Raw genomic sequence first — 12,592 nt, 5'->3', positions numbered from 1 at the left:
TACAAACTACAATTTTAGGACATAAACCCCAACACATACTACTCTGGTCGAGTTCCTTGAGGAATGTTATCCCTTAGGGTGTTTTTAGCTCAAGGAATTGGGAAGTAGGAATTTAAATATAATGAAATCCAAGCGATAGAGTTAGAACTTGAAAAATCTAGCCCTGTTCTACCCTATGGCATTTTGTATATCTTTGAGTATTATTCCTTTTCTTCTCACAAGGCAGTTGAATCCTGTACTTCTTTAGATTCGTTTGAGTCCCTTGAGTCCTTTTATATAGAAAAATCAAAATTCGATCTGTCGAGCACCCTTTAAAAGTATATATAACTTCAAGCAAGAAGGGACCGAAGAAATATAAGCATTTCTTTGTACCCTGACGGGATAGGTCATGTTGAGCAACCAACATTAAAAGTTTGCACTTCCTTAAGGCAACCAAGTGAAAAAGGATTTTAATTGTTTTGCTTTCTTTTTTTTTTTTTTTTTAATTTTAGGTTAGTTTAGATTATTTAGTTTTGCCTTAAGTTAAAAACTAAAAATAAAAAATGCATAGTTGCCGTGAAAAATTTGAATAATGTGTATAACATTAAGTAAGGTAAGTTGACATGCCAGAAAGTATTAATAAATCAATCAATTAACGAAAAGCATTAAGCGCGGTCATGCAAGAAAGAATTAATGTAAATTGACATTCAAGATCCACAAAAGTGTTTATCAATAAACTAAAGAATTCATCTAGCCCTAGAACAATTAAAAATCAACCTGACATGACTTCCATAAATTGAACAAATATTAGATGCAAAAGTACAAAGAACAATCAAAGATACAAAAAAAAAAAAAAAAAAAAAGGCATTATCCAACGTTTTCGTTTCGTATCCGAGGTGGAATCTAAACTCTAACATTCTCCAATCGACTCTGACACCTAAGACCCTCTATAATCTACTCCGAGATCTTTCTCCTTGCCTTAAAAACTCTAAAACTCAATGCCAAAAATGGTAGGAAAACCCTAGACTATAGAGGGGAAATTTCCAAAAATGAACTAGCATTAAGTACCATAAAGTAGTATTGTGGCACTGTCGAATAAATAACCTGACGAAAATCAGACATGAGGATTTTCATAAGCAGTGGAATGATCGTTCCAAATTCCATTCGAAATTGAACACAATTACAGTCAAGAAATGGAAACTAACAGGTCATGCAACAACTAGAAATTACAGCATGCTGACAAGATAATCAAGGGATAGAATATACATACCTTTGAAGAATCATTCTTCAAACTCCCTCGATTGAACTCGAAGGGTCGAAGACAACACAGCCCTCAAACGCAATGACCGGTGCAACATGAACACCAGCACGAACACAACGAACACAATGACCACAAACCCAACGAACGGCCTCCAGAACCTTGATGTCAATCGAGTTGTATGAGGAAACCACCATAATGGTTACCTTGGTATTCTCATTGTAAGAATCCAAGAGTTCTGGGCTCTGTATGGACTTGGTTAGAGGACGATACTGGAGGAACAACAATCATGTAGACGATTGAACAAGTGGGAGATAGAAAGTGTCTATCATATAGGTGAACACTCAATCATGTAGAAGATTGCAGCCTATCATATAGACAAAGCCACGCGATCATTTAGCTATGACCAGCTAAATGACTATCGCATAGTCAATGCTCCACGGTCGATTAGTCTCTTTACGAGCTATCATTTAGTGAAACAATTTCCCTTGATAGTTTCTCCGTCAGTTTCTTTTCGAATCAAAGTAACTTTTATTTTAGGAAAACATTTTTCGTTTATCTCACGGTTACCATTAAAACCACCAATAACCTTCCACTCAATTGGTTATTAGAGAAAAAGAGATAATTATTAAATAATTGATATTATTACAGCCAACTTACCATATAATATTTATAACCTATAGTTTTAATATTTCATCTCATGAAACATATAAACCATAGTTCTTTTTCTATTTTATTGTACTTAATGTAAATCATATTTATATTAATCCTCCACTTGATGTATCTCATACATCACACCAATTATATCATATATAATTGAATTTCCACTTGTCAATTTGAACATTTCAAATCAACCCCAAGAACTGATTCTCAACTTGAATCCATTCAGCTACGAAGGGGACTTTACGGACCTGTAGCTTGAAGCTCCAATGGTACGTGAATAACTGACTAGACTCTTTAGTCAGAGATCCACCATCCATTAACTGTCAGACACTCCACTAAAGATCGACAGTTGCACTCTTCTCACTACAGATATATTTTGTGTCCATTCAACCAATTAATAGTGCGATAACCCTTCACTGATCGCTCGTAAGTACAGCTGGGCCAATTTGCCATTTTTCCCCTTTAGTTACATCTAACTCCTTAAGTACCACTGATCCCTCACTATGTATTTGGCAAGGGGTGTGTTGGGTGGTTTGAAGAGGCAACTAAAATTTAGTGTAATTTTTAGAACTATTGGCAAGAAGAAAGCTATGTATAAGGTTAGGCCTTAGAGTGAAGGAAATACTCTAAGTATGGCATTTGAGGCCCTTGAGTGAAATGGAAACCCTTGACAGAAGAGAATAGAAGAGCTTAAGAATTAAGCCTTTGCCATACCATGTGTCCAAGGACTCAAAAGTGGGAAAATTGGCTAAACTGTAGGATGTGTTGAAGTTCATGTAGAGGTTACTTATGGCTATCGAGTGAGGCATTAAACATGGTTGTCAAGGAGGTAGGCATTAGCCCCAAAAGAGGTTGGTGAAGGCCAAGGGGGCAGTATGCATGTGGTCAAGCTTGCCTAGGTGAGCGCACAAGGTGCGTAAAAACAAGGGACTGGGTGGGCTGCGAGGTGTACGTTGGTTGAGAGGATTCGAGGTTAGAATATGGCGTTGCCAAAGGCTTGAGCATTAGCATGAGTGTGCGGTGTCACCTAGGAAGGGCGCTGGAGGGTGAGGGTGAGCAGAAGGCTGATGGAGAGTGCCCAAGACAAGACAATGGGGCATTGGCTTGGAGTAGGCATTGGCCGAGAGATCACTAAGTAATTTCCCAATGCATGTTTAATCAAAATAGTTTGATGTGTTGATGCATAGTCCCTTTTCTTTAAAAAGGTCGAGTTAAATGTTAAATGAAGCATTCCTTTGAGTTTTGCTAAGAATTCTAAGTATGCTTTTTTGGCTTTCAAAGCAAGCCTTTAAACATAGGCATGATGAACTTTAAAAAGAGTTTTATGAACCATACTTGAGTTTTATTGATTGAACCATGTGTCAGCTAGCATTCCTTGAATTAAGCTATTTCTCATGATTTCTACTCATATAATATTTTCCCAATGGAATGCTTTATGCTTAGAATATCGAGTTTTAACTTAAACTATGCCTTACGATGTTTTTATTGAGAAAACCCAATATTGAAAGGATGAAGGTATCTGGGTCCCCTAATACCTATGGAATGACAATATCCAGGATATGAGTATATGAGTAGCCTTTTAGGCTTGTCCACATGCATGTAGAAGCTTTATTACGAACATTGATTGTATTGAGATTACTTTACATCAGCTAAGGAATTCGACATTGAGTGATCGAGCAAAAGGGCTCTCCCTCAACTAAGGCTAGAGGATGATTAGTTTTCAAACAAGTTGAATGATATTTGAGTTTCCAAGGTTTTGAAAATGATTACAAAGATGTACATACCTAATGTTTTATAACTATTTCCTAACCTTGAGGCTTAGAAATGCATGTTTATTCAGTAACTATGGTTTATATCATTCTTTTCACATATGCACGTTTTAAAGAAAGTCATTTACTGGGCATAATTAGCTCACCTTTCTAAATGTTTTCTTTCCTCATCAGGTAGCAATCAATTCCCCATAGCCTAGTTGATATGCCAGTCTACCACATACTCAAATATTCCAGAGAAGTTAAAGAAGTTTAGGTGGCCCATCATACTTTGATCAAGTGTTAAACCATTATGTACATATTAGGGGTAGGGTAGAACCCTGGATGGAACCACAATTGTATAAACTTATGTAAATTGTTATGGCTTATATTTAGGTGTGTGCATTTGTGTTAGTTGCTTTGGTATATTGGAAAATTTTGATGAATGTATGTATATTAACTATATATCAGTTACAACAGAAGTCGTGAAGACATTTCTCGGAGTGAGGTAGGGTAGTGGGTGTCATAAGAGGGTTGACATCTACTGTCTTTAAACTTCTTCCTAGGTTAATATGGATATCTGGGAGGGGATGTGATAAGTTGGTATCAGAGCATAAGATTTTGGGAAATAGGCTCATATATTAGATTAGGAGTATGTAAATGATGTAAAGTCCCTAATAACTATGCATAGGGAGGATGCTTATAAGAAGTGGCATACTGAGTAACAGACAACAGACAAGGATCGTGACCCTACCGGAGACCTCGTAGTTCAAGGGGATTGGGACCCTGTTAGAGAACCCGAGGTACATAGAGATTGTGACCTAAAAAAGGAACCAATAATGCAAGAGACCACTTTAAAGGGAGAGTCTAGTACCCATCCAGATAGAGTTGATCCCCATATGAAGGATAGAGTTTTTTATAGGATAGCACAGAGGTTAGCTGCTAGTGTGGAATTAGTAAGAACGTATCTAGAGAAGAAGTATGGCATAGAGAGGCTAAAGGCACTAGGTTCCACGACATTTTATGGTATAATATACCTGACAGATGCTAAGGTTGGCTTGATCTAATTGAGAAATGCTTTAGTGTGATGAGGTGTCTCGGCAATGTAAAGGTCAGTTAGTTGTATTCTTGCTCCAGAAGATACAAGAGAAGTGGTGGAAAGTTCTGAATCTAGGAGAAGAGGATCTGAGGTGATGACCTGGAAGAGTTCAAGAGAGCTTTCGAAGATAAATACTATCCTAGTTCTTTCAAAGACGCAAAGAGGAATGAGTTTTTGAAGCTTGTTTAGGGCTTAATGTCTGTAGCAGAATATGAGCAGAAATATCCTGAGCTATCTTAGTATGCCTCTACTATTAGTGCTAAAGAGAAGGACAGGCATAAGCGATTTGAGAATGGCCTGAGGAAAGAGATTCATACACCAGTAACTTCCACAACTAACTGGACAGACTATTCCTAGTGAGTTGAGATGATGTTGAGAATTGAGACGAGTTTAACAGAGGAAGAGTAGGGACAGAGAGACAGAGAGGAATGACAGAGATTTACTCCTAGAGTGTCAGCAATGAGGAACTTTAAGCCCCGTTATAGTGGGCAGTAGACTTCTAGAGGTAGTGGAGTTGGGAGTCAGCAGAGACAAAGTAGGAGGAGGTCCTCAGCCATCTGTTTCACCTGAAGGATCCAGGTCAGAACGTGTCGGTGAGTCTACTACTAGTTTGACTAGGAAACCCCTTGTTCGAATTCTAGTAAGAGCCACTTAGGGCCATGTTACAATGGAAGGAATTTCTGCTACCAGTGTGGGCAAATCTGTCATTCCAAGAGGGAATGCTCTTAGTTAGTTCAGGAGGCTCAAGCTGAGCAGAGAGTGACCTCTCAGATTGTAAATCAACCTAGAGTAGTTGACGCGGGTGGTGAGGGTACCAGTGGAGCTAAGCAAAAAGGAGTAGATGGACAACCACGATAGCAAGGTAAGTTTATGTTGTAACACACTAGAAGGCTAAGAAGGCACCAGATGTTGTGACTAGTATGATAATTCTTTGTAAACAACCTACATATTTATTGTCAGATCCAAGTGCCCTTCATTCATTTGTCTCTAGTATGTTTGCAATGAACATTGATAGGATGCTAGAGGATATTCTTAATGAACTATTTATTTCTATTATTGTTGGTGAGGTATTAGTAGTAAAAGAATTTTATAAAGACTATGAGGTCATAACTGAGGGTCAAAGCATGTTGGCTGATTTAATTCCTTTAGATTTACTTGAGTTTGATGCTATACTAAGAATGGATTTTCTATTTAAATATCATGCCTCTGTTGACTGTTATAAAAAGTAAGTAGTGTTCAAAAGACCTAGAGAAGTTAAGATAGTATTTACAGGTAACAAGAGAATTCTTCCTAGTAGTCTGATTTTGGTAATTAAAGATATGAAGTCGTTAAGTAAGGGATGTACAACCTACTTAGCCCATGAGACTGTTCCACAGGCAAAGAAGCTGGAACCAGAGGATGTTCCAGTGATGCAGGAGTTTACTGATGTATTTCCCGAGGAGTTGTCCGGATTAGCATCTGACGGAGAAGTAAAGTTTACAATTGATTTAACTCTAGGAACAACGCATATTTCTCAGGCATCCTATAAAATGACGCTTGTTGAGCTTAAGGAGTTAAAGGTCCATTTGCAGGAACTAGTGGACAAGGTCTATATTAGGCATCGTGTGTCACCATGGGTAGCGCCAGTCCTTTTTGTGATGAAGAAGGACGACATTCTAAGGTTGTGCATTGATTATAGACAGTTGAACAATGTGACGATATGGAAAAGTATCAGTTATCTGGCATAGATGATTCGTTTGATCAACTAAAGGGAGACTCAATGTTCTCTAAGATAGACTTAGGTTATCACCAGTTGAAGGTTAGAGAGGTAGATGATCCAAAAACAACTGTTAGAAATAGGTACGAGCATTATGAGTTCTTAATTATGCCATTTGGTTTAACAAATGCTCTAGCAGTATTTATGGATTTGATGAATAGGATATTCCCATATTTAGATCAGTTTTTGATTGTTTTCCTGGATGGTATCTTGGTTTACTCAATTAACAGGGAGAAGCATGTGAAGCATCTGAGGATTGTATTACAGACACTACGTGAGAAGCAGTTGTATGCTAAATTCAGTAAGTGCGAGTTTTGGCTCGATCAGGTGGTATTCTTGGGACACGTAGTATCAGCCGTAGGAGTAAGTGTAGATCCTCAGAAAACGAAGGCCATTGTTAAGTGGGAACGAATTTTCTCAGTGACAGAGGTATGTATTTTTCTTGGGCTAGCAGGTTATTATAGGAGATTTGTGGAAGGCTTCTCAAACATAGCTCTTATGTTGACCAATTTAACCAGAAAGGTGATGGAATATAAAAGCATTCAATGGAAGCAAGAAAAATTAATAAGCACTCTAATTACATTTATTTTGAGTTCAAAAAACATGCTTTAAACAAAAATTTAAGAAGAGGGTCTCTTAACAACATACCTTTGATGAATTCTCCGAACTTCAAGTTGCTCTTCACGTGATTCCACCTCCAATTCAGTAGTGAACCACCAAGTGATCTTCTTTACTATTCTCAACCTTGAATTTGAGTGGTGGAACTCCAATTAGAGTTAATTTGTGAAGGGTGTTTATGTGGGTTTTTGGTGAAGATGAATTTCTACAGCAGTCTTCTAAACAACTCAGGAATTCTTCTTTCCAATCTCAGTTTTTATAGAAAAAGTGCATACAAGCACTCAAACTTAGCTTAATGCCAGCAGCAACTTTATGAAGAAGTGGGATTTGTGTGTAAATTTTGGAGAAACACCTCCTACTTAGTGTAAAATGTGGGAAAAACCCACTCAAACAAAGTTTTGATTTCTCAATTTCAAATTTTAATCAATTATAAAATTAACTAAAATTTGATTTAATTCATTCCTAATTAATTAAACCAAAATTCAATTTCTTAAATTGAATGAAATCCAAAATTAATTTTATTTTTAATTAATTAATTAATTAATTTAATATCAAATATTAAATTAATCACACCCCAGTTTTTATCATGAATCTTATTCATATAATTAATATTTAAATCTTTATTTAAATATTATAAACTCTCCAATTTCATTTAATTTCAAAAAATTAAACGTAAATTATATCAAATATAATTATACAAACCCTAATTTTGAATTTGAAGTTATTCAAAATTAAACCATAATTTCAATTTGAATATTTTCAAATTGAAATTGGATTTGAACAATTCAAATTGATATCATTCCAAATTCACTCAATTTATTAATTCACAAAATTCATTCAATTTACGAGCTAGTAGAGGGACCTTATGAACCTACAGATCATGAGCTCCAACGATTTAAGATTAACTAGCTAAAACTCTTTAGACCAAGTTAATAGTATTCGTTAACTATCAAGTCACATCACTATAGCTTGATATCTGCATTATCCTCACTGTAGATATATTTCTATCCACTTGATTTAACAATAATTAGTAAGTCGTCCCTTCACAAGTTGTTTGTAATAATGGTTGGGTTAATATGCTGTTTTTGCCCTCAATATTACATCTTGCTTCTTAAGTTCCACTGATCCTCTAATGAACAATTGGTTTGTGATATAATTATTAAACCGGATACTTCTTGGGCCAATGAGAGGGTGGGGCCCCTTATTCAAGACCTAGATTCAGTACTTAAGAGAACAACCTTTCTTCTATCCTTGAGTCGAGTAGGCATGAATTCCTTATTAGACCCTATATCTTCACCTATCTACCCGATCTTACCCTTGAAATGGGAGGCTTATTGAGTCGGTGCTGTTGAGCCAACCCTCACTTATGCAAATCTAAGGATAATATCGAATAAACAGTAGTTCATAGTTAGCTCAGGATTATTATCGAGTTACCTAGGTCATCTAAACAAATTAGTTAGTCTTAAATAGTAAACAACATTAAAAGCAAGAGTGACTTATTTCTTGGTTCGATCTTATGCAAACTCATTGCATAGGATGCTCACAGTCCTCATGTCAATACATGGACCAATTAGGATCACTTTGTTTGTAGTACCTTTACAACAAATTGTAACAACTATAGAGTAGGCCGCATCCGATAGTGTTACCAGAAAAAGACACCCAACCTTATTCATATACTAAAGACCATTTTGGCTATTTATTCAAACTTGATCCATCTTTATGTCTCTACATAAAGTTCAAGTATTCATATAATAGTCATGGATCTTAGTTTATTGGATTTAGACTTTACAAATGAAATTTATAAATTCAATAACAACTTTATTGAAGAAATATTGAATATCATCTTTATTGATAATAGAATATGTTTAACTTTACAAACTGTGATTTTAGGACAGACAACCCAGAAAAAGGATTGCTAAGTTTGAATGGACAAAGAAGTGCAAGTGGAGTTTCCAAGAGTTGAAGTGAAGATTGGTATCTACACCAATTCTAACTCTTCCAATGTCGGATAAAAAGTTTGAGATTTATTATGATATCTTGGTTTAGGATGTGTGCTAATGCACAAAGGAAAAGAGGTTGTTAGCTCTCAAAAAGAGCTAAATTTATCGCCTTAACTTTCCTATATTTGGGTCATCTTTGTGCTTTATTTGTCTTATTTTGTAGGAGAATTGATCCAATGGAGCAAGTACGTTACAAGGATGAAGAATCGAGAGAAAATAGAGGAAAAACTGGGAGTTGAATGCTTCAAATCAAGCTTAGATGCCAAAGGACAACTCTGCCCTGTTCTAGCGTTGCAATACTCTTCACAAGCCTAAGTTCAATGTTCATTCGACGTTGAAAGGAAGTAGCATCAAGTGCAGGGCAGTGACTATTTCACCTAGATGACCTTGCTAACTCGATCTTAATCCTGAGATAACTATGAACTTCTGTTTATTCGAGATTATCTTTAGATTTGCATAAGTGAGGGTTGGCTCAACAGCGCCGGCTCAATAAGACTCTCATTTCAGGGGTAAGACCGAATACATAGCTGGAGACATAGGGTGCAAGATGGAGTTCACGCCTACCCGATTTAAGGATAGGAGAAAGGTTGTTCTCTCGAGTACTAAATCCAGGTCATGAACAAGCGGCCCCACCCTCTCACTGGGCTGAGAGAGTTTGGTTTAGTGATTGGATCACAAACCAATTATTTATTAGAGATCAGTAGGAAATTGAGGAATAAGACATAATCTCGAGAGTAAAACAAATATTTGACTCGGCTGTTATTACGAACACTCTGTGAAGGGTCGACTTGCTGATTATGATTAAATCATGTGGACATAATATATCTACGGTGAGGGGAGTGCAACTATGGACTTTAGTGGAGTGACCCATTAGTTAACGAATGGGGATTAATTTGGTCTAATGAGTTTATCCAATTAATCTCGGATCGTTGGAGCCCATGATCTATAGGTCCGCGAGGTCCCTCTTCTAGCTCATAATGGACTAACTCTAGAATAGCGTGATAAGTTAATTTGAAACGTTCAAATTAGAATTAAGGAAATTAGTAATTATATGGGATATAATTACGTGTTTAATTTGAGAATTAAAAGAAATAGGAGAATTTATATTTAAATATGAATTAAATATATAAAGATGGATGTGTGTAAAAATTAATTTAATATTTGATATTAAATTAATTAATTTTTTAAAAAAATTAATTTATGAAATTAATTTTATTTTTCAGTTTTTAAAATCAAAATGAATTTTGGAAATCAAGTTTTGATTTTGTGATAAAATTGGAAAATTGGAAAATTGAAAAAACAAAATACAAATGGAAAAACATGGTTTTCCATTATCCATCTTTTACTTGCTCACACAAAAGTCATCACTATTGCCTTGTGTTACTACAAGCATGAGTTGCAACTCATGCAACTCTCTTCCTTGCATGATGGTCGGCAATATATTGAAGAGCTTGGAGTGAATTTCAGGCAGGCAATCAAGAGAGAATTTTAGTGAAAATTCGGGCTAAAGAAAGTATTCTTCAACCAAATTGTTGTTGTGAACAATTCTCCTTAATCCATTGATTCAAGCTTGTTTTGAGTCCCATAACTCAGCCTAGAGCACCAAGAGAATAGTTGGGAAGATCTTGAGGTGGTCTACAACAAGATTTGGAGAAGATTGCAGCTAGAGATCGAGCTTTGAAGAGGTTCTGCAAAGGTATGTCATGAAACTCACTTGTTTTCCGCAAGAGCATGCTTTATATTTTGCCAAAATTAATGAATTAGAGTGCTTAAATGATTCTTGTTGCTTCCGCTGTTGCTGATACATTCCTACAAAGTCCTGGGGAGTCGGGTTGTAACAGTACTTCCAAAATGAGAGTCTTGCTTTGGATGTTCTTTTCTAAGAGAGGTTCACTACACAACCTTCAGACTTCCAAAACACATGCATTAGAGATTTTAAGAAAGATCGAAGTACACCAAATCTATTAAGTAGCCGAGAAGCCATGATAGTTGTTATTCTAATCCTATCTACCATTGAACAAAATCCTTAATCGTTGAATAGTTAAAACAAGAGGAGTAATTAAGAACAATGAAATAATAAAAGAGTTAAAGACAGGGAATTATGAACTAAACCCTATATTTCAAGTCTAAAATGAAATTATAATAAAGAAAATGATAAAGACATATTTAAAAGTAATAAGAGTATGTCAGAAATGAGATGTAACTATATATTTAATGTTAAAAACAAAATTATAATGAAGATAATGATTAAAAAAATTGAAATTTCATATTTAAAAAGGTTAAAATACCATTTTAGTCTCTATATTTTGAAATTTGTTTAATTTTAGTCCCTATACTTTCAATTGTCTAATTTTAGTCCCTGAATTTTCAATAAATCTTAAATTTAGACCCCAACATTAGTTATTGTTTAGTTTTATATTAAAAAATATTTTTTATTTGTTAACATTTTTACTATACATTTTGAAAATAGCACATATTATATTTCTTTGCCTGAAAATTATTATTATTAGTATTAAACCAGTTTTGGTTAACTTTGAGAAACTAGATTTAATTTTTATTGAAAGTACAGGGTCTAAAATTGAACAAACATCAAAGTATAAAGACCAAAATGGTAATTAAATCTTAAAAATAAGAAGAATATGTCAGAAACGAGATGTATTTATACATTTCATGTATAAAACAAGATCGTAATAAATAAAATGATAAAAAAAAATTAAAAATCGTATCATTTAGCTAGGATTAATAGAAAATAAAAATAAATATAAATGGTCATATTCAAGACAAGTATCATAATATGAGGTGTGAAAATCCAAATCAACATTTGAAGATATTCAAGATTCCTTAGATACAAACTTAGAGATCTAATTTTCAAATTAAGAACCAAGATTTATGTCAAAATATCCTCATAGAAAGAGGAAGTTAATTCACGTTGAATATCTCAATAGAAATCGATAAAGTCGGAGTTATGAATTTGATGAATTAATTACAGTGCAATCAAGCTGTTGGATTAATTAAAGTGTAATTAAATGAGCTATTAATATAAAACCCGCACCTTACTTTCTCCTTTTTAATAAATGTTTATTGTTTAAGTTAAGCAAAATGTTGGGTTAAATATTTAAGTTAGATTAGATTTGTGTTTTTGAGGTAAAGGATGAGTTTGAAGAAGGAAAATATTTAAGTTTGAAAATTTAGCTCTCAGTTACTTATTAATCTGACTTTATAAAGAGAATTTTTGGCTAAATGTTGATTGTGCTGAAGGGTGTTTAAGCATGAAATGAGCGCAAGGAAAGCATTGAGTAAATACTGTCGAGCGTCGAGTATAAGTAATCGAAGAAGGGTCGAGCATCAAGTAAATGTTGCCGAGTGTCAAGTATAGGTGATCGAGGAAGGGGTCAAGCATCAAGGGTAAATGAGGAAGGGTCGCGCATCGAGTATGAGCGATCGAGTAAGAAGCGTGCATCAAGCGAGCTC

This window comes from Benincasa hispida, unplaced genomic scaffold, assembly GCF_009727055.1.
Source record: "Benincasa hispida cultivar B227 unplaced genomic scaffold, ASM972705v1 Contig446, whole genome shotgun sequence".
Taxonomy (NCBI): domain Eukaryota; kingdom Viridiplantae; phylum Streptophyta; class Magnoliopsida; order Cucurbitales; family Cucurbitaceae; genus Benincasa; species Benincasa hispida.
Note: the sequence above shows the minus strand (reverse complement) of the source record.